This window comes from Cervus elaphus, chromosome X, assembly GCF_910594005.1.
Source record: "Cervus elaphus chromosome X, mCerEla1.1, whole genome shotgun sequence".
NCBI classification, from domain to species: domain Eukaryota; kingdom Metazoa; phylum Chordata; class Mammalia; order Artiodactyla; family Cervidae; genus Cervus; species Cervus elaphus.
This window is the reverse complement of record NC_057848.1, coordinates 69,469,479-69,496,253: the sequence shown is the minus strand read 5'-3', so window position 1 is coordinate 69,496,253 and position 26,775 is coordinate 69,469,479.

Below are 26,775 nucleotides of genomic sequence, written 5' to 3'. Positions count from 1 at the left end.
CAGTTCATAGACTAATTACCAGTCATGGATGTTCTCTCTGAGCTACGGTCTTTCTAGTATGATGAGTGCTCATCTCTACTAGGTTGAATGGATTCTAAATGAAGCGATTAATTTAAAAAATCAATTAGTATGGAGGGCAAATACTGTACTCAAAACAACCTCTAGTTTAGAGTAGCCCCCCTTGTATAGAGGTGGTTGTGTCGCAATTGAGGTGAACAGGGAGGAACCCATGCCAAGGGAACAACCCCTTGGGCCCACTAACTGTTCTTTCTCTGGGCGGGAACAGGGGGTAGGTGGGAAGGGATTTTCTCAGAGCTAACAACTTTCTCTTCCCTTGCCCACTGAGGAATGACTGCCCTTGACTTGTTGGCTCAGTTGGCCAATGATCAGGTTCTGTGAGGGAATATGTATTATACTGAGTATCTCCCTGTCTTGTTCTCCCAGTGTAAGTTAGAGAATCAGAAAGTAAAAGATCCTCACTGGGTATACACTAATCTCTGTATAGAAACTTGCCCAAAACTCTGAACTTAAGGTCTGTCAGCCTCAAGCTATTTTGGAAATGAACAAGATGTCAAGTCAATTACATGGAGATAATTAACTTGGGCTTATTTTCTTCTGACCTTAACTCATTATTTTTGCAAGCTAATTGATAGCTGTAGTTATATTAACTAGATTTCTCTAGTGGAACTAGTGAACCTTCTGATAGTGGACTTGGTTGATGCAGTTCAGGGGTGGGTAACATCCTTGTTCTTCATGTTTAAGGATATCACAAGTTCTGGTTTGTCTGTTTTCATGCTTACTGATGATTGAGTCTATTTATGTGCGTTTTCATCCTCAAAATTACCCCAGCGTGGGTGATAAATTATATAGTTATCCTATTTATTATTTTTCTTTTACTGCCTATAACTTGAAATAGACATGGGCACCCTGACCTTCCATGTAGGCTATAATTATTTTTATATACCCTATTTTCTGAGATCCTCAAGCAGAGGTGCTGACTAGAAAGAGATGTATATGTGGAGTCAGCTTTATTTTAAGTGATTATTGAAATAGTTTGCTAGGGCTTCTTTAACAAAGGACCACAGTCTGAATGACTTAACCAAAATTTATTGTGCCACATTTCTGGAGGACAGAAGTGTGAAATCAAGGTGTGTCAGCAGGGTTGGTTCCTGCTGAGGGCTGTGAGTGAAGGATCTGCTCCAGGCCTCTCTCCTTGGCTTGCAGGTGTGTTCACACCTTCCTGTGTGTGCACATGGTGTGCTCTCTGTATGCATTCTCCTTGTCTCCACTTTTACCCTTATTTTATGGTCACCAGTCATGTTGGTGACCTTATTTTAACATTTTACCTTTGTAAAGACCAAATAAAGTCTTTATGTCTCCAAATAAGTTCACATTCTGAAGTACTGGGGATTAAGATGTCAGTATATGAACTAGTGGGACAATTGAAACCATAACAATTACTATTTACAAAATATGTACCAGAAAATAGTTGATAAGGATCACTCCATTTAAATCAAGAAACATACTTATAAATCGATTCTATATCTCAGGCTGATTTTACAGTTGAGGGACCTATGGCTCAATGAGGTGTCTCACCCAAAAACATACAGCTACTAAGTTGGGGCACCTGGGGCTGAACTCAGAGCCTGGAGCTTTAGTCACTGTGTTCTGCTGCTCCTGTCACACACAGAGGCTATTCTGAGATGGAGCAATGCTGGGACGTGGGAAAGAATTTAGACTCCCCAGTCTTTCCCAATCAGTTCAGTTGCTCAGTCATATCCCACTCTTTGCAACCCCATGGACTACAGCACACCAGGCCTCCCTGTCCATCACCAACTCCCGGGGTTTACCCAAACTCATGTCCACTGAGTTGGTGATGCCATCCAACCATCTCGTCCTCTGTCGTTCCCTTCTCCTCCTGTCTTCAATCTTTCCCAACATCAGGGTCTTTTCCAATGAGTCAGCTCTTCACATCAGGTGGCCAAAGTATTAGAGTTTCAGCTTCGGCATCAGTCCTTCCAATGAATATTCAGGACTGATTTCCTTTAGGATGGATTGGTTGGATCTACTTGCAGTCCAAGGGACTCTCAAGAGTCTTGTCCAACACCACAGTTCAAAAGCATTAATTCTTCAGAGCTCAGCTTTCTTTATAGTTCAAATTTCACATCCATACATGACTACTGGAAAAACCACAGCCTTGACTAGACAGACCTTTGTTGGCAAAGCAATGTCTCTGCTTTTTAATATGCTGTCTAGGTTGGTCATATCTTTCCTTCAAAAGAGTAAGTGTCTTTCAATTTCATGGCTACAGTCACCATCTGAAGTGATTTTGGAGCCCAAAAAATCTGCAGTGATTTTGGATCCCACTGTTTCCTAATCTATTCGTCATGAAGTGATGGGACCAGATGCCATGATCTTAGTTTTCTGAATGTTGAGTTTTAAGCCAACTTTTTCACTCCTTTCTTTCACTTTCATCAAGAGGCTCTTTAGTTCTTCACTTTCTGCCATAAGGGTGATGTCATCTGCATGTCTGAGATTATTGATATTTCTCCCAGCAATCTTGATTCCAGCTTGTGCTTCATCCAATCCAGCATTTCTCATGATTTACTTTGCATATAAGTTAAATAAGCAGGGTGACAATATACAGCCTTGACGTTCTCATTTTCCTATTTGGAACCAGTCTGTTATTTCATGTCCAGTTCTAACTGTTGCTTCCTGACCTGCATACAGATTTCTTAAGAGGCAGGTCAGGTAGTCTGGTATTCCCACCTCTTGAAGAATTTTCCAGTTTGTTGTGATCCATACAGTCAAAGGCTTTGGCCTGGTCAATAAAGCAGAAATAGATGTTTTTCTGGAACTCTCTTGCTTTTTTGATGATCCAGCGGATGTTGGCGATTTGATCTCTGGTTCCTCTGCCTATTCTGAAACCAACTTGAACATCTGGAAGTTCATGGTTTACATATTGTTGAATTGGGAATCTTATTTTATGGATTATAGAGTCTTCAATCTCCCAAATCAAGAAAAGGGGTTGGGGGAGAGGTCACACTGATTTAAATGTTCAGTAATATTTAAGGGGAGAGTGGAAGGAAAGATTGAGGGCAGGATGAGATGGTTGGATGGTTGGATGGTATCACCGACTCAATGGACATGAGTTTGACCAAACTCTGGGAGATGGTGAAGAACAGGGAAGCCTGGCATGCTGCAGTCCATGGGGTCACAAAGAGTCGGACATGACTTTGCAGCTTAACAACAACAGAAGGAAACTGGGTTCCTGGAATTTGGGGGGTGAATGGTAAAGAGAAAAGAATCCCTTGCATGAGGAAATAACAAAGACAGGGGGCTACATATATGTGCACAGGTGTTTCTAGACTCTACTCCTTACTCTCTCTTTTCATAATGAGGTACCATTACACGCTAGTCAGAATGGCTGCTATCCAAAAGTCTACAAGCAATAAATGCTGGAGAGGGTGTGGAGAAAAGGGAACCCTGTTATACTGTTGGTGGAAATGCAAACTAGTACAGCCACTATGGAGAACAGTGTGGAGATTCCTTAAAAAACTGGAAACAGAACTGCCATATGGCCCAGCAATCCCACCCCTGGGCATACACACTGAGGAAACCAGATCTGAAAGAGACACGTGTACCCCAGTGTTCATTGCAGCACTGTTTATAATAGCCAGGACATGGAAGCAACCTAGATGCCCATCAGCAGATGAATGGATAAGAAAGCTGTGGTACATATACACAATGGAATATTACTCAGCCATTAAAAAGAATTCATTTGAATGAGTTCTAATGAGATGGATGAAACTGGAGCCCATTATACAGAGTGAAGTAAGCCAGAAAGATAAACACCATTACAGTATGCTAACACATATACATGGAATTTAGAAGAATGGTAATGATAACCCTATATGCAAGACAGAAAAAGAGACATAGATGTATAGAACAGACTTTTGGACTCTATAGGAGAAGGCGAGGGTGGGATGATCTGAGAGAATAGCATAGAAACATGTATATTATCAGGTGTGAAACAGATCGCCAGTCCAGGTTGGATGCATGAGACAAGTGCTCAGGGCTGGTGCACTGGGATGACCCAGAGGGATGGGATGGGGAGGGAGGTGGGAGGCGGGTTCAGGATGGGGAACACATGTAAATCCATGGCTGATTCTTGTCAATGTATGGCAAAAACCACTACAATATTGTAAAGTAATTAGCCTCCAAGTAATAAAAATAAATGAAAAAATAAATAAATAAAGTGAGTAGGAGATTTAGGGACCAGAAGTCTTATTTTTGGCTTATGGAGTGAGAGTGAAAGTGAAGGGGAAGGACAGGATCAGACTAGTATGTGTCATCAATGGCTTGGCCTTCCAGTAGGACCCATAATACATAGTCACTTGTGAGGCCACTCGACAGTGATTGAACCTGTCACTTTAATTTCTGTGTGGAATATGGCCAGGTAGAAATATGTGTTAATTGAAAATTGTTTTCCCTTGTGATTTCAGGGAGTTCTCTTCCTGTTTTCAGGGCATTATAAGGCAGTTTTTTTTTTTTAGATGTATTTGCTTCATAATGCCTCTTATTCCTCTGGAAATAAGTCTCTTTTCTAGTATTGAGAGATGCTGTTCAGTAGAATGGTGAAAATTCTTTCTTTGGGCCAGCAGACCTTAGCAATACAGTCAAGAAAGAGCTATTTGAAATATGGAAATTGTTCAGGTTTCGCACTGACTATAGCACCTGAGGAAGATTAACAAGGTTCTAGCTGAGAGACAGACGATGTGACATCTGTCCCGATGTTGCCACAATGCTCTCTGACTTAGGTGGCGCTGATTTTCCATTTGCCATGCAGGCTTCATCAATTGGATGAGCGTATATAAAACTAGCCAAGCAAACATTGCTGTTGTGATCTTTTGACCTTTGGCCTTTTGATTTTTCAGCTTTATTTCTCCTTGATAGAGAGGCAGAGCAGGCTGACATCATTAAGTGAAGTCTGAGAAAATGTGTTTACACAGTCTTTCATAAAACTCTGTGCCAGTCCTAAGGGGAAAAACATAAGAGAATTCAGTCTTTTCCAGAAAGATATTACGGATCAGATAGGTGCTAAAAAAAGTGATGAAGTTCACAGTCATCTGAGCATACAGCTGGTCTCTGAAGGCTCTTGAGAGGAAAGTGCTTTTAACAACTATTTGTAAACAATAAGATGAAACACTCACATTTGAATAAATCTTTACAGGTTTTGCACCATTTTCATTTTTACTGTTCAGTTAATGCCTTTAATAGCTGTGTGAGACTGGCAGAGTGGATGTCATAATTTGGGTGCCTTAGGGATGAGACATATTGGAACATTAGCATCGTTGGGTGGTAAGGAAGTAGAGGAAGGTGGTATGAGTCGAGATATAGTCTGGGGAGGGTATGACCAATTCAGTTGCAGAGTTGCCCACAGGACATGGCTTCCTTGGGCTTTTGTCAACATCCGAGCCTAGCAAGCTCCAGGAGTTGGTGATGGACAGGGAAGCCTGATGTGCTGCCATCCATGGGGTTGCAAAGAGTCAGACATGACTGAGCAACTGAACTGAACTGAGCCTAACACTGATGCTTTTTATGGGAGTCCTATCTGATGAATAAACTATTAGAGTGGGGGATTTTAAGTGTTAATAAGAATCCAGTAGGAAGGAAGATGGTCCTGACATCAGCAGTGGGCCATGGAGAAGTACTGGGAGGAGGGATGCTCAGCATTCAGTAGAGCAGGCAGATTCAGAAGACCAGCATCACAATTTATTGCTTGGAAGAGAAAATGAGAGAGTTCTGCTCATAATGATTGAGGCATACAGATGCGAAGGCTCATCCCTGGCACACTGAGCCCTGAATTGACGAGGAGATCACTTTCCAGACTCCACCAGTGAACAGGCTTGAGGCTGTCACCACACATGGGCTTGGCTTAGATTGGACCAGAAATTTGTAGGATTAAATCTGTAGGTAAGGTTCAATTGTGACTCTGCTTGAAAGGGATTGTGGAAAGCAAATAGCAGGAATTTGAGGCAGGAATTAACAACCACCATTCTTCCCATTGGAGAAGGGAATGGCAACCTACCAGTATTCTTGCCTGGAGAATTCCATGGACAGAGGAGCCTGGCAGGCTACAGTCCATGGGGTTGCGAAGAGTGGGACATGACTTAGCGTCTAAACCACCACCATTCTTCCCATTGTATGGAAACCCAAGCAAGCCAGAGTTACGATCAGAGATCAGCCCATAAGATAGGCCAAGCATGCATTTTTGGTTTCTCCTGTTCTTTCTTCTATTTGCTATGGGAAGGCCTAAGGAAAAGCAGAGGATTTACTGGTATTTTGCACATTAAGCTGCAGGTATAGTTCCAGCATTAGGACAGCAGGCTCAGTGGTGAGATACAAGATTGGAAGTGAAAGAGAAGAAAATTAGGCTGTGCCACAGAAATAGAGGACAACCAGTGGGATGTGCTGGGAGACCTGGGAAGCTTGGCATATACTTAAAAATCTTTGCAGCAATTGCTTGTTTCAGTAAAATCTGATATATATATATATCTGTTTTAGATTTTCTAGGAGTTTCCCTTAGCTTAGCACCTTGCTACTAAGATGGCATAATAATGCCTTTGTTTTCTATATTCACTTATTAATTGTATATATTAGATCATCAGTGTATATTTATTGCATACATAGGAATTATTTGGACAAACTAGAGAAGATCAAATATACACTCATCTAAATTCTCATAAGATAAGGTGAACTAAAGTGTCTACAGGAGAGGGAATCAGGCTATGAGGATAAGCCATGGGAGTGTGCCCAGTGTCCTCTCATGAGTAAAGATATGCAGTCAGTGTTTTTCCAAATACCTGGAGATGGAAAACGTCGAGATGATTATGAGTATCTAAAATCCACAGCCAAAGGTTCCATGTGCTCAAGAATCAGTGAAGTGATAGACTCCAAGGCATGGGATACCCCCTGCCTGTGTTCCTACAGTGCTTGTTTGGTTCTGCTTTACATTGGTTCTTAACATGTCTGCTTCCTTTACTAGAGGAAAAGTTTATCAAAGATAGGGATGAGGTCTTATTTCATTTCCTGTTTTTATAGCATATAGTAGAGTTCTGAACATAGTAGAAGCTAAATAGCTTAATGGATTTAAAATTAAGGTAACCTGGAAAATGGAAATATCTATGATAGTACTTTTATTTCAAAGATGGTTCTGTTCTAATCTGAAAAGGGTCTAGTATTTAGAATCATATCCCCAGAAAGAAGGAATATAAATGAATATGCGGTATAATAAAAATACAATGAATGTAGCAGGCAAGAACACCTGGGTTCTTGTTCTAATTCCATTGACCATTTACTATATGATTCTGGGTGAGAACCTTCTCCATGAGCCTCCCTTATCCTTGTTTTCAAAATGAGCCCATTTAGTTCATCATCCCTGTGTTCCCTTCCTATTTAACAATCGGAATCCAAAAAGTAAAGCAATGTGGAAAATGCACCAAGATGTTGAGTCTCCTTGTTCTTTGAGTCATATAGTAGTGTTTTACTGATTAGTGAGCCATATAAGTTCATTTCAGAGAATAGAGAATTGTAGAAAACAAAGAAAATAAAAATAATCCTACCACCCATGGAGAACCACAGTGGGCATTTTGGGGTACTTCCTTGTAGTTGTTACTGTGTTGGAGGCAGGGGCAGAAAGAAGAGGAAGAGAGAAAAGGGAGGGGAGGAGGGGGAGAAGGAGACAAAAGAGAATGAAGAAAGACAGATTTACGTTTATGCTTGGTATGCTTTAGTCACTTAGCATTACATTTTGAACATTTTTTATACCATTAAATATTACTAGAGAAGTGATTTTTAGTGGTTGAATTACATTTCATTAATAGGCATCATAATTTATCTCACCAATTCCCTGTTATAATGTGATGCACTTCTTTTAACATAGATCTTTACAAATCTTAGCCTATTTTCTTATGATAAATTGATAGCATCTGAACATTTTCCCTGTTATCTGATATCTGTGGCTAAGTTACTCTATAAGAAATGGTGCAGTTTATGCTGCCACCAGGAGCCCATGAGAGGACCATCTCAATATACTGTCTGCATGGAGTTGATCCTTATGTTTTACAACTTTGAAGTTTTGATACATGAACCTATTTCATTATTTTAATTTAATTATATTCCCAAAGTACTGATGAGGTAGAATATTTTCTATGATGTGTATTAGATAAGTACATGTTTTCTTGTGACTTGTCTATTTGATCACTTTACCTGTATTTTGGGGGGTGAGTGAGAATTGTCATTTTTCTTTTCTTGATTTGTAAAAGTTTTTTGTCTACTAAAGATACTAACTCTCTATATACAATCTTTTATAAATATTTCTATTTTATCATTTATCATATTTTATCATTTGCCTTCTGTTTTTGAATGATTTTTGTCATGCATGAGCTTTATATTTTCAGATAGCCAAATCTATTAATCTTTTTCTTTAATTTTTTTCCTTTGGTGTTCTGCTTAGAGATGTCTTTCTTGCACCAAGATTTTATTAAAAAAATGTAGCTATTTCTTCTCCTTTGAAGGGGGGATGGTGGGAGGAAGAGAACAGATACCCACACTTGCTTTGTGATTGTGGGTGTCTAATGTGAATGCATTTTTATGGTGCTTAATCAAGTAATTGTTTCCTTTATTGTCTTTGTTTTGTAGACACAGTTGTAAGATGGGAAAATTTATAAGTGTTTTAATAAAATTGTGCAAGCCTATTTGATTCTAGTTCAATGTAATCCCTCAGGTATTTTATTTTCTTTACCACTTCTATTTTATCTTCTTTTTAATCAATATTTTAAAATATAGAACTTGTGTTGAACTTCTTTAAATCTAATTTTTCTTGTATAAGATTTTAAGCACAGATCACTTCTTTTTTCTTTAACACTGATATTCCAAAACCTATAAACAAGGATTTGGGGAATTGGAACCAAGCATTGAGCTCTCTTTATTAAGTAGACACTTGAAGAATGTGAGCTTTTTTTTTTTTTTATCATATGAACCTCTTAAATAATAAATGAACAGATGAACCTAACCCTCTAGCCTAATCTTTTCTTGCTCCATGGCGCCACCCTGTGGCTTGAACCTGATCAGATTACTCCCTCTCCTCTCCCTCATCTTGTTTTCTTTCCAATGCTTTTGTGATCCCTACCCCACACATCTCAAATGTTCTATCCTTGTCCTGGTGCTTTGATTTATCTTTCAGAGTCCAGATCAACAAACTACTTTCTTTTGGAACTTCCCAACCTCTCTCAGCATCTACAAAACCATTTGCTTTAAAAATGATAGCATTTATTTTATACCATAAGTAACAGTGTGTCAAATTGTCACATGGCTACTGGAATACTTGCCTGTCTCTCACTAGTCTGTAAATCCTCAGATAAGACTCATGTTTTATTTCCCATAATGCCAAACACATATCATTCCTTGAAGGAAGGAAAGTTTCAGTTCTTTGGATTTTCTCTGAATGTTAAAATATGGCTGCATCTTTAACTCAATATCAGAGATGATAAAGATCTTACTTCTAAGGCCTGGTGTGGTGTTATAGGCCAATGGTTCCTAAGCCACTGCAAGATATAGGTCCCAAATTAATTCCAAAAATTATAGTGCCTCAGCTGTGACCCAGACCAAGTATGAATCACTGGGAGTAGAATTCAGGCATCCGTTTTTGTTTTTTTTTTTTTTTTAATACGTGATTCCAATGTGTAGCCAAGTTAGAAAATCAGTGTTCCAAATACTTTGGAATTGGATGTTGAAGGTAGAAAATCATTCTAGAGAACATGCTTTGTTTCCTGTAACTTTTATATAATTTCCTGCTCCATTTATTTGCTTTTAAGACTCTTTGGAGTCCTGGACTAGCCAGCAACTCTGAGTCTAGTTGCTATCTAAAAAGTGGAGATAATGCTTGTTTTTCTTGTTTTATAGCATTCTGAGAATTAAGTGAAATGGTATAGACAAAAGTACTCTGTGAACTTTCAGTCAGTTCAGTTCAGTCGCTCAGACTTGTCCGACTCTTTGTGACCCCATGGACTGCAGCAAGCCAGGCTTCCCTGTCCATCACCAACTCCTTTAAAATACTGTAAAAATACTTGCTCTTGCTCTTAGCTGACCCATATTTTGTTTCTGTATCTATTTTCTTTCTTCCTTATGAGTGAATTGGCTTCCAAAGAGTGTGGGATTTATCTCCAGAATTACTTAAAACTGTCCTGCATTTTCAATCAACTTTGTTATTCTTCATCTTGAACATCTGTAGCTATGTCTTCTATTTTCTGTCTTCTTAAATGGTAGTGATTTGCACTTGAATGGTGATAAGACAACTTTGCAATGATCCATGTATTAGTTAAAAGTTCTCCAGAGAAAGAAAACCAATAGGAGAGGTCAGACCCTGGCCTTAGGAAGCATCATTATGAACAAAGCAAGTGGAGGTGATAGAATTCCAGCAGAGCTATTTCAAGTCCTAAAAGATGATGCTGTTAAAGTGCTGCACTCAATATGCCAGCAAATTTGGAAAACTCAGCAGTGGCCACAGGACTGGAAAAGGTCAGTTTTCATTCCAATCCCAAATAAAGGCAATGCCAAAGAATTTTCAAACTGCATCTCATACACTAGCAAAGTAATGCTCAAAAATCTCCAAGCCAGGCTTCAACAGTACGTGAACTGTGAACTTCCAGATGTTCAAGCTGGATTTAGAAAAGGCAGAGGAACCAGAGATGAAATTGCCAACATCCGGTGGATCATAGAAAAAGCTAGAGAATTCCAGTGAAACATCAACTTCTGCTTTATTGATTATAGCAAAGCCTTTGTAGGGAGGGTAAGATTCTGAAGGCCTGTATCCAGCTTGGACATTGTAAGGTAGACATAGAGAATCCTCTTTCACTTTTTTTTTTTTTTTCTATTCAGGCCCTTAATGTATTGGATGAGACCCACCCACATGGGGGAGGATAATCTGCTTTACTCAGTCTACCAAATCAAATGTTAATCTCATCCAGAAGCACTGTCAAAGACACAACCAAAAAATATGTTTAAATATATGGGCACCCTATGCTTAGTCAAGATGACACATAAAATTGACCATCACAGTGGGAAATAAAAGAATATTTAGAACCTCTTGTTACAAATTGTGAGCAAAATCTGTTCTAGATAGCGGGTTCATTCATATAACCTCAAAGGAACTTTCAGGTTCTTTTCATAGGTACATTTTTGTCTTTGAGAATGTGCCGTGATGTCTGATGAGACATGAGATATCATCTTTGTTAAGTTCCCCATCAATTTGTGTGGCAGATACTTCCTAGTATAATTTCTGCCCAGTGCTGATGACTGAGTCATTGTCAGTTTGATTAGGTGTATTTCTTTTGACATAAATGCTCTTCGGTGACATTTAAAATGGAATGAACACTATTCTGGGCAAGAGAACCAAGCAATAAATTTCTCGTGCTTTGCAACTCTGAGCCTTCTCAAGGTAGTGTACCTTCAAATTCAAACATATGGGCAGTATAAGTTTATATTCTCCAACAATGCATTTTTCATACTTATTTCTTTATTTCATTAATTTTTTGGCTTTCAAAAGAAGCGGAGTTATAGTATAGGGCTCTGTAGTCCTCTGAGCCACATCCACAGTTAAGTATTTCCACTTAGAGTCTTAAGCCAATTTTTTAAAAGCTAAAACTGGTTAAGCTTAAGTTGCCATCTGAGTGCAATGTCCTTTATGGTGTCAGCATGGTGGCTCCAGAAGGCATAGTATAACACTGCGATGATGCTTATAGCAAGACTCCCAAGGGTAAGAGAACAGGGTTAGAACACAAATTCCATAATGTGTGTTTCACAGGTTGGGTTAAGTTAAAAGTCTCTGTGCCTTGAATTTTTTTTAATCTATAAAAGGTATTATCAGATGTTCCAATCACACTGAATGGTTTTGCAAAGAAAAACAAGTCTCTTGAAAAGCTGACATTATTATATACGATTACATGATTGGGTAGAGCTCTTCAGGCTTTAGAGAGCCTTTCTCCAGATGCCTTTCTATCTTTGCATGTCACTGTGGTGTGGTGAGTCAGGGCTTGTAATAATATGAGCAATTTGAGAGTCAGAAAGGTCATATGATTAGTTACTGGCACAGCCAGGACCTGGGCCAACGTCTGATCAAGACCCTTATACTTTTCACTATACATTTTTAGAGGAAAGTATGTATGAGTGTATATGTGAATATCTGTGTGTGTCTGAGTATGTAAACATATATGCATGTAACCATGTGTGTACATATTATAGATTTGGGTGTGTGTGTTCAAGTGCATATATGTGTAAGTGTGCATGAGTACATGAGTGTTCAATGTACACATGTGTGCATCTTTTTGAAAGTGTGCATGTGGTTATGGAATGTGTGTATATGGTTGCATGCAAGAGTATGTGAATATATGCATATATGTGTAAGTATACATATATGTGTGTGTGTGTGTGTTCTAGGAAAATCCCTGGTGGTCCTGGACAGTTTATTGGGTGCTTTCATGTTACTGCATTGATTGCATTTGGCTGAATGTAAGGAAAAACAAAACCAAACTCAAAACCCTCACAAAGGTCATGCCACTTAAGGGCTTTATTTCCTCACATAATAAAGAATATGGAAGTAGGCCAGGCCTGAGGCCTGGTACAACTGCTCCAGAAGCAATGTTGTTCCTGGTTTTTGTGCTCTGCTCTCCCTAGCAAATGGACATGGGAATGGTTCAGGAGGGACTAAGTTCTTGAATGTCAGGAAATATAGGGTGCTTGCACAGTTTTCAATCCGAGGTGATGGGTGGAGAGCATATGGGGCTTAGGAGGAGCACAGTAAGCATCTGCAAATGAAAGGAGTACTGTGGCTTAGGATGTGGACCTTAGAGTAGAACATAAGCTTGAATCCTACTTTGCAGAAACTAGCTGCAAACTTTGGACAAGAGACATAAGCACTTGTAACACTGATTTCCTAATTTTAAAATGTAGAGATAATCATAGTTGTCTCAGAAGATTGTTTTGGGTATCAAGTGAGGTAATGCATCTGAAGCTCCAAGGACATCTGACAGGGAGTAGGGCGTTACCTATCACCATGGATTTTCCTATTTTACAAACTTGTGGTTTTAAATGGTCACTCTGGCTCATGTAAGAAAGGTAAACATTCATTATTCTGCTTCTTAGGCACTGTATCCTGAAAGGCTTCCATTCTGCTTTTAAAACAGCATAGAGCCACGTTGACCCGACTCCAAAGCCAAGATGTATGCCACAGAAAAGTATTTCATGACTCCTCAGGGATAGTTAGTTAGTTTACGGATTTGTTAAAGATCCATCCATCATTTTATAAAGATTTAAATTTCACAAAGGAAACCAACTTGCCAATGTGGGCATTCATGTATCACAATGTGTGGAGCAGAGATTAAATGAACAATTTCTTGTTCGCTCTTTGATTCCGATGATGAGAGAAGTCAGGTGCCTTTATTTTCTGATAACCACTTTTCCAGGCTGGACAGTAACAGTAGTGTGGTGAGCTCAGTACTTTAAAAAGCCCTGCAGAGGCCTCAGGGTTGCAACTGCATGGCCAGAGCCAGGGCGGCAAACCACCACCACAGTCCTTTCTTGAGGCCACAATAACAAGTTCCCAGAAATCACAGACTATGGAGCTATGAAATAGACACACTGGGCTTTGTTTCACCTGTATTGGCCATTTTACCTTTCCTACATGCTCAGAGTTGTGTTAAACCAACAGCCAGAGACAGTAATTGTGGAGACTCTGGAAACTCTTCCCTAAAGAGAAGTGGAAGTTGGTTAGTTGTGTTTTGCTCTTTGCGAACCCGTGGACTATAGAGCTCATGGAATTCTCCAGCCCAGAATACTGGAGTGGGTAGCCTATCCCTTCTCCAGTGGATCTTCCTGACCCAGGAATTGAACTGTGGTCTCCTGCTTTGCAGGCGGGTTCTTTACCAACTGAGCTAATGGCCATCATTGATCTTAATTGAAAAGTAACCTGCATGCTGACAGTATGTAATCTGTATTTAATCTGGATAATTTGGTTGGTTGCTTTTGGTTTGAAAAGCTCCTTTAAATAGATTTTTTGTTACTATAAAGAAGACTAGATATTAAGTGAATATTGAAAATAAGTACTGGCAATGCATATATCTCTCCTAGTAGCTTTATCATTTAAAAGGATGACAAATATTTACAGTCCACATTGATAGGAATTTCTCAGAATTAAAATGCATAGAAGAGAGAACCACTGGAATATAAATTGATCAGATTATTTATTAGGTAAAATTCAGCTCTATGATGGCAGGGAATGAATCTGTCTTTTTCAATACTCTATCCTTGTTGCCTGGCCCAGTGCCTGGCACATGGTAGGCAGGGTTCAATAAATATGTATTAGCTGAATGAATAAATAACTTACGCTTGGTGGAGGAAAATGTCAGATTCTAATGTTGTGGTATTTTGATTTCTCTATAAAGAGGAAAATCACATTTATCATCAATAAGCACCTGATTAGGTATAGCCATATAAATCTAATTTTTTTTCCTCTGGATGCTCAGTTCTTGACTCCAGTGTCTTGGCAGAGAAGAACTCTGATTAATTTCTCCTCCTCAGATCTTTTGCAAGACAATCTAAGGCATTTTTCAATTCATTCCTCTTCTTCATCTCCTATATTTAATGTCACTAAGTCCTCCAATTCCACTTAAGAAATCTCTACTATGTAAGACCTTGTCTCTCTCCCATCTGCCATTGCCTTAGGTCAGGCAGTCATTTCTCACCTAAATATATGTTTTAAAATATACATAAATTAATGAACAATATTTTAACCAGACTTTCTGCCTCCAGTCTCTCTTCCTTCTAAACTACCATCAATGCAGCAGATAATCATGTTGATATTTGACTAAATTATTTTTAAATAGATGCAGAATTCTACAAGGTAAGACTATATAACATGCTACCATTAGTTCAGTTCAGTCACTCAGTCATGTCCGACTCTTTGCGACCCCATGAACCACAGCACTCCAGGCCTCCCTGTCCATCACCAACTCCCAGAGTCCACCCAAACTCATGTCCATTGAGTCAGTGATGCCATCCAACCATCTCATCCTCTGTCGTCCCCTTCTCCTCCTGCCCTCAATCTTTCCCAGCATCAGGGTCTTTTCCAATGAGTCAGCTCTTCACATCAGGTGGCCAGAGTATTGGAGTTTCAGCTTTAACATCAGTCCTTACAATGAACACCCAGGACTGATCTCCTTTAGGATGGACTGGTTGGATCTCCTTGCAGTCCAGGGGACTCTCAGGAGTCTTCTCCAACACCACAGTTCAAAAGCATCAATTCTTCAGTGCTCAGCTTTCTTTATAGTCCAACTTTCACATCCATACATGACTACTGGAAAAACCATAGCCTTGACTAGACAGACCTTTGTTGACGAAGTAATGTCTCTGCTTTTTAATATGCTGTCTAGGTTGGTCATAACTTTCCTTCCAAGGAGACACTTACCATTAGTTAAAAGTTTTAAATAAATTGGCTCCAGGTTACCTTTCCAGTGGCAGTTTCAGTCTTTTTTTCCAATCTTTGAGCCTTTTCATACTCTTTGCCCCCTCAGAGTCCTAACACATGCTGATTTCATATTATTGGATTCTTCTTACTCCTTCAGCTAGCTGATGGTTACTTACTACTAAGTGTTCGACTTATAAATTACTCAATTTATAAGTAAAATTTACTTACTTACTTAAAATTTACTTACTTAACTAAGCCCTCTAGTCTAGATTAGACTCTCCTGCTATAGAATCCTGTAATGTTCTGAAATACTTTGTAACACTCAAAATGCTTCTACTAACTTATTCAATATCTGTCTTCTTTGCTAAATTGTAAAGGAGCCATATTTGTCTTGTTTATCCCTATGTTCCCTGTAAGAAATATGATATTGGCACATAGTGGGTACTCAGAATATATTTGTTGAATGAATGAATGTTAACTGACATATGACCATATCATTCACTGCCATGACTTGGTGAGTTCTTGAAGTATAGTTGTGATTTTCAATGTTGTGTTTATTTCCACTGTATAGCAAAGTGATTTAGTTATCCATATATATTTACATTTTTAAAATATTCTTCGCCATTATGGTTTATCACAGAATATTAAATATAGTTCCATGTGCTATATAGTAGGACCTTGTTGTCTATCCATTCTATATATAATAGTTTGCATTCACCAATCCCAAACTCCACTCCATTCCTCCAACCCCACCCCCTTGGCAACCACAAGTTCATTATCTGTGTCTGTGAGTCCATTTCTGTTTCATAGATAAGTTCATTTGTGTCATATTTTAGATTCTACATATAAGTGATATCATATGGTATTTGTCTATGGTTTTCTAACTTACTACCCTTAGTATGATAATATCTAGTTCCATCGATGTTGCTGCAAATGGTATTATTTCATCCTTTTTTATGGCTGAGTTGTATTTCATTGTATATATGTACCACATCTTATTTATCCATTCATCTGTCAATAGACATTTAGGTTGCTTCCATATCATGGCTATTGTGAATAGTGCTGCTGTGAACAGTGGGATGCATGTATGTTTTTTAATTTTGAATTATAGTTTTGTCCAGATACATGCTCAGAAGTGGGGTTGCTAGATCATATGGCAACTCTATGTTTAGTTTGTTAAGGAACTTCCTTACTGTCCTCCATTGTGACTGCACCAATTTACATTCCCACAGTGTAGGAGGGTTCCCTTTTCTCCACGCCTTCTCCAGCATTTGATATTTATAGATTTTTTCATTATGGCCATTCTGACTGGTGTGAGGTGATCCCTCGTTGTAGTGTTGATTTGCATTTCCCTAATTATTAGCAATGTTTAACATCTTTTCATGTGCCTGTTGGCCATCTGTATGTCTTCTTTGGAGAAATGTGTATTTCATTTTTTTGCTCAGTTTTCTATTGGGTTGTATTTTTGTTGTTGTCAAGTTGTATGAGCTGGTCATATATTTTGGAGATCAAGCCCTTGTGGCATCATTTGCAAATATTCTATCCCAGTCTGTAGGTTGTCTTTTCATTTTACCTATGGTTTCCTTTGCTGTGCAAAAGCTTGTAAGTTTGATTAGGTCACATTTGTTTATTTTTGCTTTTATTTGTATTGTTTATTTTTGTTTTTATTTCTATTGCCTAGGAAGACTGACCTAAGAACACATTTGCATGATTTGTGTCAGAGAATGTTTTGCCTATGTTCTCTTCTAGGAGTTTCAAGGTGTCATGTCATATGTTTAAGTTTTTAAGGCATTTTGAGTTTATATTTGTGTATGGTGTGAGGGTGTGTTCTAACTTCATTGATTTACATGTGGGTGTGGTGACTTTTTAAATACAATATACACATAAAATCCATATCCAATCTACCTGAAATATTCCCTAATTTTCCACTGAAATATTATGAGTATTTATTCTGCCCTAATCACATGCCAGTGACTGTGCTAGATGATGGAGATATAAAGACAGGTAAGATATAGAGACTCACATGAAGGAGTGCAAGTATAATTAAGAGACACAGACAGCTGAATGAATTATATAATTGTCTGTGATGAGCACACTAATAGAATTTACTATAAAACATAATAATAGCACAAAAGAAGGATTATGTAATTATGAATACCAGTGGTGGGGTGGCATTGAAGAAGGAAGTTCAAGGAAGGTGTCACTAAAAAGGTGATGCTTGATTTGATTCTTAAAGGCTCATTGCTGCTGCTGCCACTAAGTCACTTCAGTCGCGTCCGACTCTGTGTGACCCCATAGACGGCAGCCCACCAGGCTCCCCTGTCCCTGGGATTCTCCAGGCAAGAACACTGGAGTGGGTTGCCATTTCCTTCTCCAATGCAGGAAAGTGAAAAGTGAGAGTGAAGTCACTCAGTCGTGTCGGACTCTTCGTGACCCCATGGACTGCAGCCTACCAGGCTCCTCCGTCCATGGGATTTTCCAGGCAAGAGTAATGGAGTGGGGTGCCATTGCCTTCTCCATAAAGGCTCATTAGGTGTTCACTATGTGGATAAGTAGAGGAGCATATTGTCCCAAAGAAGAAATAGCTTGTGGGATGGTGTCATAGCTTGGTTTTCCTGGGAATCACACTCTGAGTTTGAGTTTAGTGTGCAGGCTATTTATTAAGGAGTACCCTTGGGTTCAGTACTTGTGAAAGGAAGGAGAAGAAGCAGGACTGATCAGAGGGAGAAGTCCATGGATGATATATATATAGGTCCTGGAGGATACCACAAGGACCTTGGAAGCTGAGATGGTTTTACAGGGTTGTGACTTGTCCCCTTTTGGGCCAAAATGTCCATGTCTTTTTGTTCCTGCATTGGTCATTAGATGTGAATTGACCCTGGGAAAGGGTGTGACCTTGGGCAAACAAGGGTGTGACCTAGCTCTCTGCAGCTGAGGCAGTCCTTCAAAGATTTGCCAGTTAAGGGCTGTCCACTGATAGAATTTCCATAAGTTGAGGCAAGCAGTACATCCTTGAAGAGGGATCTGGGTGTATTGTCTATGGTACATCTTATGTACCAAAAGGAAGATCTTACATACCATCTATGTACCATCTTCAGTTCAGTTCAGTCACTCAGTCATGTCCAGCTCTTTGAGACCCCATGGACTGCAATACACCAGGCTTCCCTGTCCATCACCAACTCCCGGAACTTACTCAAACTCATGTCCATCGAGTCGGTGATGCCATTCAACCATCTCATCCTTTGTTGTCCCCTTCTCCTGCCTTCAATCTTTCCCAGCATCAGGGTTTTTTTCCAATGAGTCAGTTCTTCACATCAGGTGGCCAAAGTATTGTAGTTTCAGCTTCAACATCAGTCCTTCCAATGAATATTCAGGACTGATTTCCTTTAGAATGGACTTGTTGGTTCTCCTTGCAGTCCACGGGACTCTCAAAAGTCTTCTCCAACATCTCATCTTCTAAGGAAGAGTAAAAGAGCATTCCAAGTTTAGAAGCCAGAAAGTAATTGCATTTTTTTTCTTATTATGGGAGCATAAGGTGGTGATGTTAGACTGATGGCAAAAGATGATGTTGGTGAGATGAGTAGAAGCCAGATACTGATGATAAATTATGCAGTTTCAACAAGCAGAGAGACAAGCAAATGTAAATTCCTGAAACAAGAATAAAAATTTCATATGTTAGGGAAAGAAAGAAAGTACATTTAGGCAAAGATGATGACATTAGCAGTGGCAGTGGGGATGGAGGAGAGGTATGGGAATCAAGACATGGTAAGCAGGTAGAAATTGAAGAATATGTTGATTAATTGAATGCATATGTTTTGGGAGATTGATGAGAAGAAAGGAGTTCTTGAGAATGATGCATGGTTTTTAACTGGAACATTAGGCAGTGAGTGGTTCTATTAACCAAGATAGGCAAAGGGGAAGAACAGATCTGAATAGGGGGTGAAGGAGGTACTGAGCCTAGGGGTAGACAGGTAGATTTGAAGTTATCTGTTATAACTTGAGGTTACTCATGGGAGCTCTTCTGTAGGGAGATGAATATGAGGTCTAGAAACATAGCCGAGAGAGCTGAAGTCATACATTTGGGATCTTTAGCACATACATGATAACTGAAGCTTTGGTACCATATGAGAAAGAAGATTTGAGGGTTGAGGATTGAAAAAACCCCAACTCATAGATGACGGCCAAGGAATAAACCTGTTAAAACCCTGGAAGAGTTGAAAGTAGATAATGGGACTTAATGAATGAAAGCAAAACAGTTTGTTCTTACAGCTTAACATACAAGGTAAACATCAGCATAGTTGTCCAGTTTCCCATGCTTCTGAGTTCCTCAGGGTAATGTGAGAGGCCCAGAGAGATGCTAGGTACATGGTAGGTTTCACTGCAGGATAGCTGAGAAAACCACTGGCCAAGGACTCATCACATTTTGATCAAGAAGCAAACATTGTAGCAAGCAATAAACAAGCCAAGCTAGTAACACTTCCTCAGGGATTGAGCACTGTACACAGTAGTCTTGCTGTGGTCGCCTTGACCTACATAGTTGCACATGTGACTAGCCACAGAAACAACTTAGTATCTGGAGACCCATAGCCTCGCAGTTTGGCTGGTGGTGAGCTGCCTCTCCCTGAAGCGATGGATGTGATTTAGTTTGACCCTCATGGACACAAGCAGGTAGGCAGAATATGGATCTATGCCCCATTTACAAAGGAGAAAATAGCTCCTTAGAAAGGAAACCTGGTTTTTCTTTCTCCAACATATGAAAAAGCCAGGACTGAAACCCAGGTCTTCTGACTTCTGTATAAGCTTTTCTTGGTACTTAACATGATAAGCATGACTCACCATTGGGAATTCAAGGCTTTGCCCAAGTTTGGAGCCCTCTGAAGTGTGTCTGATAGAGATGGGAATGGCCTTGTGAGTGTTTTTTATAGTTTGGAATTCAATTGACTCTAGTGAAATTTCCCAGCAAGTGATATTCCCAAAGCCAACTCAGAATCCCGTGGGGACAATGCTCAAGGTTAACGAGAGGTGAATCCAAAAGAAGTGAGCATTCCTGTCTTGTATATGCTTGCCCTTCCAATTTCCCAGAGCTTCCTCTACTGTGATTTCCGGTAATTGTATTAGAAAGTAACACCACACAGTTTCTCACTGAAGGCAATTAACGGTTTAATTAAACTTAGATTCATTAACCTGTGTAGATTTTTACAAAATCACCTTGCTGAAGCCTGCAGAGTGTGCCCTAATGACCCATGAACAAGCCACACATATAGTCTTAAAATTCTACAGTGAATTTTAAAAACAAACTCCGCAGTAAATGCAGTGGCTGGGCTGAAATATGTCATCTTGTGCTCTTTTAAAAGGTGCTTAATTTTTTTTAATGGAAAGTGCAATTTAGCTGACAGTCATCTCTTTGCTGCTACATTGGAATAAAGTAGATTTAAAGGCATGGAGTGGAGTGCACTGTAAAAAGTGGGTCTTTATGCAGAAAGGAATAAAATAGAAAATGTAAGGAACCCATAGGAAACTGAAGATTTGACTGTGAATATTGGTGAAGGTGTTTGATTATTGACTTCTTTCATTTCTGTAACAGTGTGTTGGTAATGGTGGACAGTGTGTTAAGCAGGAAAAGTAGTTCAGGTAGAATGGAAATATCTTGATTGAAAAAGAGGTCATAAGGAGATCTGTGATGATCAAATGAAGTTACACTGATGTTGGAATTGATATCTGGTTGGCACTAGAAGAATGGGTGAAGACCCATGCTAAATCCTGCAAACCAGACTGGTCCACTGATGCAGAATAGGGGAGATCTATAAACTAGGCCATAGTAAAAGTATTGGAAAGCAGATTGAATGTCAGAAAAGTCAGATATGAGAACTCAGGGTGGTAAGAGTCAGCATCAAGCTGGTGCCATGGTGGGCAGGTGGAACTGGGTTTGATCACAAAAAGACAAAAACCCATTAAAAGAGCCAGCATTCAAGCTTGCAGGGGCTTGGGGTGGGGGTTGGGGGTGGAATAATTAAGACTTAATATTTAGCTGGTTAGCTATTGGATATATGCCATAAGTAGGAATGGGTTGTGGGTGGAGGATGAGTAATCCCATATCTGTGGATGGGAAGAATTCAGCTAGATCCAATGTTCAATTCTAAGTCTCTTCTAATATGACCTCTCATTACCTCTTCCTTGATAAGTCCCTTTTATTGCACCATTTTTCTTGGTTGTTCCCTTACCTCTCCAGCTTCTTCTCTGTCTCCTTTACTGGCTAATCTTGACTCTTGCTTCACTTGTAGATATTAATGGTTCTCAAAGCTCTGTCACAAGCTCTTTCTTATAAGCTCTACTTATTTTCTGTGCTAGTTTCACGCTTTCAATTCAATCTATAGATAGTTGATTCCCATATATATGTATCTATATATATATATATAGCTATATCTTCAATTCAAATATGTCTTGAGATTTAACCCAGTGTTTCTCAGAGTTGCTTTGAAAACTTGAATATGTTTATTATTTTAAAAGAAAGATTATTTGTACAGATGCCCAAGCACTGAATTTGATTATTCTTCTTTTTTGAGTTTAATTATTTTTATATTCTTCTTATAAGAATTCTTCAAAGATATAAATCCCATGTGTTTTCCTTATAATTAAATCTAAAATGACATTTCAAATTAAATATAATAAAAACTATAAAATCACAGCTGAATGTGACAGATAATCTTGTTTTGTTAAAAATAAGTCACTTCCTTCATTGTGGATAAGGTGTTGACTACTAAAGGACTGATTTTTGTTTTGTTTTGTTTTTAATTCAGCATGTCTATGCCTACACTGTGTGCTCTGGGATGACTCAATTATGTCACAATACTTCTTTTTTTAAATGATGGTGAAACTTTAAAATTTATATATAATAGACTTCCATGACATCAGTTGGCCTTCACTTGGCTTGAATGCACCATTTATTGTTAATTCCATTCCACTAGTTGATTAAAAATGCTTATATATTTTTATAACTTTTTATGGAAAATTTTAACCATCACAGTGAAAACAGAATTAAAAAAAAATAAAAGATCCTTGAGAATATGTCTATGGACCCCCACCTTGATATTGAGTACCTCACTTTCAAGTTTCATGGGAAAGTTAAAGTCTAAACTAAACTCATCATTTTCTTCTACTTCAATCATCTCCTTACCCTACGTAAGCATATCTCATAAGTATTTCAGCAGTGGGTACCACCTGATTTATCTAGTCATAGAAGTGGGGAAACAGGTTCATCCTTGACCCTATCCTTCTCTCTGCCATCTACAGAGAATAGAATATCAGGTTTTGCTGAGCATATCTTCAAAACATCTCTAGAATTTACCTGACTACTGTTGCTCTATTTCATGGTGTCAAAATAGCTAACTCTACATTCTGTCTGGTTTCCTTGTTTGTCAAAACCTAGTTGGTAAATTGGGTCTTTAACCAAGTCTTACTCAAAATTGGTAGGCTGGGTGTTTGGGCAGTTACTTTTTAGGATTTTTATTCACTAACTCATGGAAAGTACACTGCATGGACTTTGTAAGCCAATGAACTTCTTGGTTGATTTGCTACTGTTTTTTAGTTTATGAGCAATTGGCTTCACTCCAATGACTAAGCTAAGAGGAAACTACCATTTATTATCTCAGAGTAATATTTAAGACACTTATTTCACAGTCGAAAAGGTTTGGGCAAATGAACTTGTTTAAGCAGAAGAGATTACTCCTGTAATGAAAAAAAAATTTATGGTCCTAAAGCATTAGGTCTTAAGGTACCTAAAGGTTTTCCATTTTCTTCTGTATGTTTAGATGCAATCTGCTTTTATTGGGGGAGATGGGAATGGGTATAGTTAAAATGGAAGAAGGCTTGAGAGAATGGCTTAAGAAATCCATAATTTGCTCTGAGAATCTCTATGCTTTTTTTCATGTTGTTTACCCACTCTTTCATAGTACCTGGAATATAGAAGACACTCAAATATTTGTTGAATGAATGAATTTTCAACTCACCATTGCCCATATATGCCCCACTGGCCCTGGAATCTAGTGAAAGACAAAATCAGAAAGGAATAGAATGTTAGGGATGGCATAGACTTTCAGGAGCATCTAGTGCAAGAGTTTTTATACTATGTTCTATGGACTTGATGATATTCTCTTGCCCTTTCTTCAACCAGAGCAGAAACTCCTCAATTGGTTTTACATACTAGGGTTCCTCACAAGATTTTTTTTGGGGGGAGAGGTGTATTTTTGACATTAAAAAAACTAAAAGTGGAGCTTTTTCTTTTAAGATCAGTTTGGTCCAAGGCCATCATTTGGCAGAACTGAGGCCTAAACAGAGGAACGTATTTTTTCAAAGTACATAAACTGGAGTTCAGTTCTAACCTTCCACCTCCAGAAAACAGTGGAGGAAGGCTCTAGGATCTTGGAAATTTGTTGCATACATTTCCTTACACTACCTTTGCTGAAAGTTTTGGAGTGATAATAATATCAAATCCTAGAATGGCTGAATTGGAAGAGATGAAATAATCTAATTCAAAAGTTTTTATACTTTGCCCCACCCCCAAGAGTAATGAAAATAAAAACAAAAATAAAGAAATGGGACTTAATTAAACTTAAAAGCTTTTGCCCAGCAAAGGAAACCATAAACAAGGAGAAAAGACAATCCTCAAGATGGGAAAAAATATTTGCAAATGAAGCAACTGAAAAGGGATTAATCTCTAAAATAAACAGATAGATTATGCAGTTCAATGTAAAAAAAAAACCCAATCAAAAAATGGGTGGAAGACCTAAATAGATATTTCTCCAAAGAAGACACACAGATGGCCAACAAACACATGAAAATATGCTCAGTATCACTAATTATTAGAGAAATGCAAATCAAAACTACAATGAGGTATCACCTCACACCAGTCAGAATGGCTATCATAAAAAAAAAAATCTATAAACAATAAATTCTGGAGAGGGTGTGGAGAAAAGGGAAACCTCTTACACAGTTGGTGGTGATATAAATTGAAGCACCACTATGGAGAACAGTATGGAGATCCCTTAAAAAAACTAAAAATATAGCTATCATATGACCCAGCAATCCCAGTCCTGGGCAAATATCCAGAGAAAACCATAATCCGAAAAGATACATGCACCCCAATGTTCATTGCAGCACTATTTACAATAGCCAGGACATGGAAGCAACCTAAATGTCCATAAACATAGGAATGGATAAAAAAAGATGTGGTACATATATACATTGGAATATTACTCAACTATAAAAAGGAAAAATTGTGCCATTTGTAGAAACATGGATGGATCTAGAGACTGTCATACAGACTGAAGTAAGTCAGAAAGAGAAAAACAAACATTGTATAATATTGCTTATAATTGAAATCTAGAAAAATGATACAGATGAACTTATTTGCAAAGCAGAAATAGAAATACAGATATAGAGAACAAACATATGGGTACCAAAAGGTTAAGAGGGGGTGGGATGAATTGGGAGATTGGTATTGACATATATACACTATTAATATACCACTATGTATAAAATAGGCTTCCCTGGTGACCCAGTGATAAAGAATCTGCCTCCAATGCAGAAGACCTGGGTTTGATTCCTGGGTTGGGAAGATCCCCTGGAGAAGGGAATGGCAACCCACTCCAGTATTCTTGCCTGGAGAATTCCATGGACAGAGGAGCCTGAAGGGCAATAGTCTACGGTCGCAAAGAGTCTGGCATGACTGAGCAACTAACACTTTCACTTTCATAAAATAGGTAACTAATGAGAACCTGCTGCATAGCATAGGAATGTCTACTTGGTGCTCTGTGGTGACCTAAATGGGAAGGAAATCCAAGAGAGGAGATATATGTATATGTATAACTGATTTGCCTTGTTGTACAGTAGAAACTCAAACAACATTGTAAAGTAACTATACTGGAATAGAAATTGATAAATAAAAAAATTTTTTTTTACTTTTAGGCAGAAAAAAAGCCTTCATTCACATGAAATATTACATAGAAACCTATTGTTTTAACATTCTTTTGACATTTAATAAACATTTGTTGAACACTGTTCTAAGGCCTGCAGATATAGTATTAACAAGACATAGTGAAGGTCACATTCTGTGAGTAGAGGAGAAAGCTATTAAACAACTAAACTAATAAACAAACAGTGTAATCTGACAGAGGAAATAGAAGTAGACTTTAGTAATAAACCAATCATTGGAAATAAATCAAGAATCAAAGTCAGATACTGTGAAAGTAGTATGTGGTTTCCAAATTATTTTACTACTTCTATATTTCATCATGTTAACAATGAAATACCAGAGATCCAAATTGTATGCTGCTAAATGGTGATGGCTCAGACGGTAAAGCGTCTGTCTACAATGCAGGAGACCCGGGTTCTATCCCTGGGTCAGGAAGATCCCCTGGAGAAGGAAATAGCAACCCACTCCAGTACTATTGCCTGAAAAACCCCATGGATGGAGGAGCCTGGTAAGCTACAGTCCATGGGGTCGCAAAGAGTTGGACACGACTGAGCGACTTCACTTTCAAATGGTGATAAGAACTTCCCTGGTGGCTCAGACCTTAAAGAATCCGCCTGCAATGCGGGAGACCTGGGTTCAGTCCCTGGGTTGGGAAGATTCCCCTGGAGGAGGGCATGGCAACCCACTCCAGTATTCTTGCCTGGAGAATCCCAATGGACAGAGGAGCCTAGTGGGCTACAGTCCATAGGGTTGCAAAGAGTCAGAGATTGAAGTGACATAGCACGCAAATGGTGATAAAGAGGAATGTTTGGGTAAAGCACTGGTTTCTTTCTTATGAGGAAAAATATGCTAGTTTAAAAAGTGTATATAGGTTTTTCAGTTAGCTTAAATCTGTAATTACAATTGTGATATGTGATACAAAGGAAACAAAGAAGGTGCCATGATAGAGGGTACCTGAGGCTATGGCTATGGATAAAAGCTGGTGAGGGACAGTGCCCCATGTACACTTGTGTGGACTGGCACTATACACAGGGGCTCAGCTGAAGGGGAAAGTGAGAGCTGACACTGAGTTCAAACTCTGCTTGCCAGCTTAGTGCCTTGTGTCAGGTGGCATTTGCTTTGAGTTAGGGTCACCTTTGGCTTCCTCCAAAGGTACTGCCTGTTCTCCAAGGCCTGAGCCTGCAGGGATGAACCCATCCAAGAGGGGACTTTGCTCTGATTTATAGAAACAGACTACATAAGGGAGCTACAGCACTGATCAGGAAAGATCTCTCTGAAGAGG